Genomic DNA, 6,203 nt, shown 5'->3' with positions numbered 1-6,203 from the left:
GTAGAGGAATATTATGTGATGACATATTTAAGTGCTTGGAAGATGTAGCAATTGTCAGGACAAGTAAACAATTTCCTAATCAGGAATGAAAAGCGAATAGGGAGGTGAAAACTTTAGTTGGGGACAAGAGCATTGCCTTCACATTTAATAAGGAGGTGTGGCAAGAGGGAGGTTAAGGGTAGGTATTAGGGGGGGCTTAACAAAGCTATAAATTGAGGCTAGAGAAGGGATTTGGTTGTAATAAGGTTAGAACCATGTGAAAGACAATCCAGTCAGCTATAGGTTATAAAAAGAGACTAGTATGGGGGAATGTGAGGTCTCACTGCCTGAGGAATGTAATAGGTTCCATACTTGTTTTGAAAATGTAAATTACGAGATCACTAAACTGTCTCTACACCCTGGGGACACCCGCTTCAAGGTTAGTGCTCAGGATGTGAAATTAAGTCTGCTAGGGGTTAATGAGAAGAAATCTGCAAGGCCTGTTAACCTCTTAGGGTCTATTTTGAAGAAGTGTGCATATCAACTTGCAGATGTCTTTACAGATATTTTTAATGCTGTTTTATGAAAGTAGGTAGTACCCCTTGATTGGAGTTATCAATAATTGTATCACTAGTGTCACCTGTCTAAGTAACTATTGTTCTATGCTTCTTACCTCCATTGTCCTGAAGTGCTTTGAAAAGCTGGTACTCGGACACATTAAAAAATGTATTCTGTTGGGGCTGAATAGTTACCAAATTTTTCTTTATGGCAAATAGATGCATGAAGGACACTATGGTATTAGGCTTACATTCTGTGTTGACCTAATTGGAGAGCAAATATAATTGCACCCAAATGCTTTGAGTTTGGCATTTTAATGCATCTTACCTATGAAACTTAAAGGTAAATTAAACCGGATGGGGTTAGGTTCAACTCTTTGTAATTGGGTGCTAGACTCCCTTATCAATAGGCAGCAGATGGTAAAAATTGATAAATACTATTACTTAATGCAGTGCCTTCATATGGGGTTGCCACAGGGATGTGTGTTAAGCCCTTTCCTGTTCACCTTGTATAATCACGGCTGTATAAGAGATGGTGATGAGGATGCATATTACCAGGAAATAAAGAACCTAGTAGGTTAAAGGAGAATAATTTAAATGTGGATAATATTACAGAATTAATAATAGATTTAGGGAAAAGTACGAGAATTGGTTATGAGCCAGTTGTGGGTGGAGGTAAAGAGGGTATATGAGTTTGGTTTCTCTGGAATACTACTTGTGGAGAATTTTCATGGTCTGGGCATGTATCCTATCTGGTGAGCAAAATTCATTAAAGATTGTATTTCGTGAGGAAGCTGTGGAGGGCTGTTTTTTTTGTTTTTTTTTATTTTTGGAGCGCATCCTTCCCAGGTTCTATAAAGCTACCATTGAGTGTGTGTTGACTTAGCACTTCTTTCTGTGGCAGGGATTGTGCACAGTCCACAGTACAAATGTCTTACGGAGGGTGATAAAAATGGTGCAGAAAATTTTTGCGGGGTGACCTACCTATTAATGAGGAACGGGGGGAAAGGATATATCTTAATACTTTAAGACAGTTTTTCCCGGTCTGTACAGCAATTGATATCCAGGGGAAATTTTAGCGCTAAATTAGACTTGGGGTGTGTATTTTATTTCCCAGGTGAAAGTTTTTATGAGGGAAGTGTGCTCTTATATGAAGTGCTTTTCTATTTGATGGATAACATCTATAATTTATTTTATGATTTTTATTACGTTATTGAATGTATTTTCAATAGTTTGGCTTCCTCATTCAGGCCAATTGGGGCAAGATGGGGACATGCAACATAAATAACAGTTGTGTGAAGTTTTACAGCTGAAGCCTAATTTAATAGCCTATACATGTTACTACCCACCAAAAATAAGTTTAAAAACTGGACACTGTTCCTCAATCTTATGGTTCTTTTTCAAAAAATGGCAATCTTTTATGGAACACACGTTATCAGATTTCGAACTTATTTCGCTTATGTCTACTTTCTGCTACTCTAAATGGTATTATTTAACTAATGTGTCTGGTTCTCTGGGTAGATTAAGGGTGGGATGAACCAATTTTGATCCTAAACTATGCAGGATGGGCATTTGATGAGGTATCTAGCCTTATATTTTCTTCTCTTCTTTTTTTTTTTTGATTACTCCTCTCTTTTTTCTTTTGTTTTTAATTATGTCTCTTTTCTTTCTTCTTTTGTCTATTTTTATTATTATTTGAAAGGGATATCTTCCTACAATGGATTATTAGTCACTGTTTAAGGATTGAGATCCTATTCCTTAATAATCAAGTGATAATATAATGTCATATACCCAATTGCTGAACTAGCACTGTTCAGTTTATTGCTTTATATCCCAATGGACTTGTGATGTCCATTTTGTAATAGTTTGTTTGTTTATGTTGAAAATGAATAAAAAATTTACAACAAAAAATAAAAAAAATAAGTTTAATATAATCAAACAGAAAAGAGAAAAATACAAGATTTTTTTTCAAAATCATATGAGGAATAAAAATGGATATGGAGATGACTTCCTCTGCCTCTCTCTCTCCTCTGTTTTTTTTTTTTCACAGCCATATACATAAATTCTGTAAATGTTGCCACTAATCCCAACCATGTTTCTTATACAGTATTAACTTCTCTACAAATTGTATTAATGGTATGGGATTTGGGGTTTATTCAGAAGACCTGGGTTACTAAACACTCTCGCAGCTAAGAATTGTGGTGGATTATCAGAGGTTCCTGAAGTACAATGCTCGATACCAACAATGGTGCCACCTGAGATGTAACATTTGTTTTCTATGAGAACAGATGAGCATTTATGAGGACTGAGCAGCTGGGATCTTTTTGATATTTAGTCTGGTATTAGATGGGGCATGTTGGACATAGATAATGCCCAGTGCTGGTTTTTCCCTCTGCTTTCCTGGCCGATACAGTTAATTTCCTGCAGCAGCTGTGGCTGGGCTCTGTGATACCGCAGTGTTATTTAGAATGGAAAGGTCAGGGATGAGATTGAATAAGAATTGACATAAATTCTGTGGGGACTGAGCAGACAGTGTCCAGAGATCCACAATACTCATTTCCTCTTTTTACATCTGTGATCATATAGTAACAACAGAATTAGAGTACCATTATATGTATGTAACATATATTCACATTGGTAAGGCACTACAGAGCAAAACAGCATTGTTTTAATGTAGAGCTTCTTTAGCAGAGAAGTGTCCTATTTATGGGTTTAATCGATAAGGCCATGCAAAAGGATTGGATATTGTGCAATGTGAGCTATACTGGAAACAGGTTATTCAGTCTCCTTAAATGAGCAAGCATTTGTAAAAACATATTTATGTGGCGGCCTAGCCACTGTGCTGCCTTTATACACTGGGTTGCCATTCTAAGTGAAAGTGACTGCATCATGCTTTTGTGCTACCGCAGACAGTGGTACCCCTGTGCACTGGAAAATGTAGTGCGTTTTTGATGTGGTGCGATTTTTACAAAAAGACTGGGACTTATTTCCCTTTGTATCTGCGGGTAGGGAAGCCCCTTGAAATGAATAGGGTGGCGCCACACAAATGTGAACCAAGGCTCATTCACACGTGAGGTCAGGGTATGATAAAACCATGTAGTTGAGCTGTGTTTTTACCATCCCTAACTGCTTCCTATTTAGCTGCAGTGGCAACAGCCAGGGATGTACACATGCTTGTGACTGGAAGTATCCCCCAAGGTGAAGGAGGCATGCTGCAACCACATGTATTGCACACAGTTGTGACACAATGATGCTGCATTTAGGGGGTTAAGCAGGTGCTGAGGAGGCAACATATCGTCTCTTCACCACCTGTCAAATGCGGTAGTCCTTGCCTCTATTATGAATGAGCCCTAATAAGGCGTGTGTGTGTATATATATATATATATATATATATATGTATGTGTATATATATGTCTGTGTGTGTGTATATATATGTATATTATATATATATATATATATATATATATATATATACACACACACACCCTTTCTTAAACCTGCTGTTTACGCAAAACAGCAGTGTGATGGCAATGATGAAAATGGTAATTTCCTTACTCTGTGTGCAACACGGGCTCTGGTACTGTGACTGAGTGGGCAGGATTTACTAAGGTAAATGACCCAAAGCATGGATAAATCACTGATAAACTTGCATTGTTGAGTGTTTGGGTGTACCTGCTCATAGTGAACGTGATCCCTAAATCTAGAAAATTGTATACTGATGTTCAATGCATAAGGTGTGATCCTAGTTTACCAAGCACATTGGGCATCCAAATAATGCATACATCTCAATCATTCAGTACACGGTACAGGCAAAATATTCAGAGACCCTGGGTTTGTAGGCTTGTACCTTCAGGTGATTGAACACTAGCAAAGCTTTTGTGGATATGACCCCTTGGTGCCTCGCTTAAAACCCTACATCATTCGGTGAATCCTCAGGTTTTTTTTTTTAGTGTCCTAAGGTGAAGGGCCTCTTCACTTAGCCTATTTTTATTTCATCTTCAAATTATTCAATTAACTCCTCATTGCCTTCTTTTACCACCAATAGAAGCAGCGCATCTGGATTGATACAACTTCAGTAAACCTTGCGAGTCATATCTGGGGACGAGCTATAGTGTTGCTTTAGGCACTGGACCCTGCATGGGTGCTCACCTTGGCACTTATTGCTTTTTCTCCTACTCTGTTTCTCTACCTCATTCAGATCCTGATATGTCAGCCCTAGACAAAGCAGACACTGAAGGGAATGAAGAGGACATAGAGGCAGTATTGGAAGAAGGTGCAGAAGATTTTCTTCCCAAGAATGAGGCTGTATTGAAGAGGGAGCTTCACACAACATGCTTCCAAAGGTGGAAAGGGTTATTGCTGCTGTCCGCAGGAGCCTTGGCATTGTGCAGCTTGATTCTGTGTCTCTCCATGTCTCTTTGGGTACAACGAGATCTGCAAAATCTTTTAAACATTCCCTATTCATGAACAAATACATTTTGTATATAGAAAGTTTGAGGTACTTCTAAAGGCTCTCTTTAGTCTTGCAGGCCCAGCCCTGAAACCAGCTCTTGCTACAATTTCATTATGTCAAACTGCAGCGCCATGGCAATGAACAACCAACATAATGTTGGTTATGCACTCTTTTTTTCTTTCTCCTTCAGAAAAAAAAAAACGGGGCAGACATTGCAGATGAAGGGCTATAGACTCAGGTCTGGTCAATGAACTGCACTATACAATAATTATCACCAGTACCAAAAATTGCTAGATTTAACTGCAACAGGTTCACAATTACGTTATCAGCATATCACTGGTACACTTCTGTCATCATCAAGCCTGCAGTTTTTTTTATTCTATAATCTTATTTTAGGAGCTTTTTTAATGTGGCAAAGTTCACTAAAATATAGAAAATAGCTAAAGCCAGTGGATTCTAAGAGTGCAGGAATAATAGTGGAGAGTGATTTTGATCCTTTTATAAGTAGACTAATATAAAAATTGAAAAGAGCAAAAAAGCAGGACCAACTATTTTGAGGCTTTATAAGCAGACACATTGGTATATTTGCAATTGCAACCTTATTTTTGTGGTTAGTATACCCTGCCACAATACTGTAGGTTACCCAAGAGTCCAGGAACAAAACGCTTCATCTGACACTTCTCACATATTTTACTTTATAACAAATTTTCATATATCAGATTGTTTTTATCATGCCAGCTGATGTACAGATTTTGGCCGCATTTGGCTTCTCAAATCACCACAAGGATATTTCCATAGTGTGGTATTCACTTCGACTTATCATTTGCAAACGATGATCGCCTCTGAATATTCCATGATAACATTACTGGCCAACCATGAGCAAATTGATTATGTCAAAAAAGCTCCTGCAAAATGTATTTCAGCAATCAACTCTTTCAGAATTGCTAATGTAATTGCTTGCAGCCATGGTTGGCCTAATCATTGTGCTGATGGATACAGCAACACATGATGCCTTTGATCCTTTGAATTGTGTGTCTAAGTATCATTTAGCTGTGGGTCTTTTATGACCATCAGAATCTGATTTGGCACTAGGCATAGTATGCTTTTGCTAAAGGGAAGCAAGGGCTGAGAGGTGTTTGTTATTCCATGGTGCATATGCCATGCAAAGTGTTTTTCATTTACCCCAGTGATATTTTATTGTATTAAATAACATG

This window comes from Staurois parvus, unplaced genomic scaffold, assembly GCF_062004578.1.
Source record: "Staurois parvus isolate SC_StPar_1 unplaced genomic scaffold, SC_StPar_1.0 ptg000106l, whole genome shotgun sequence".
NCBI classification, from domain to species: Eukaryota; Metazoa; Chordata; class Amphibia; order Anura; family Ranidae; genus Staurois; species Staurois parvus.
This window is presented reverse-complemented; position numbering follows the sequence as displayed.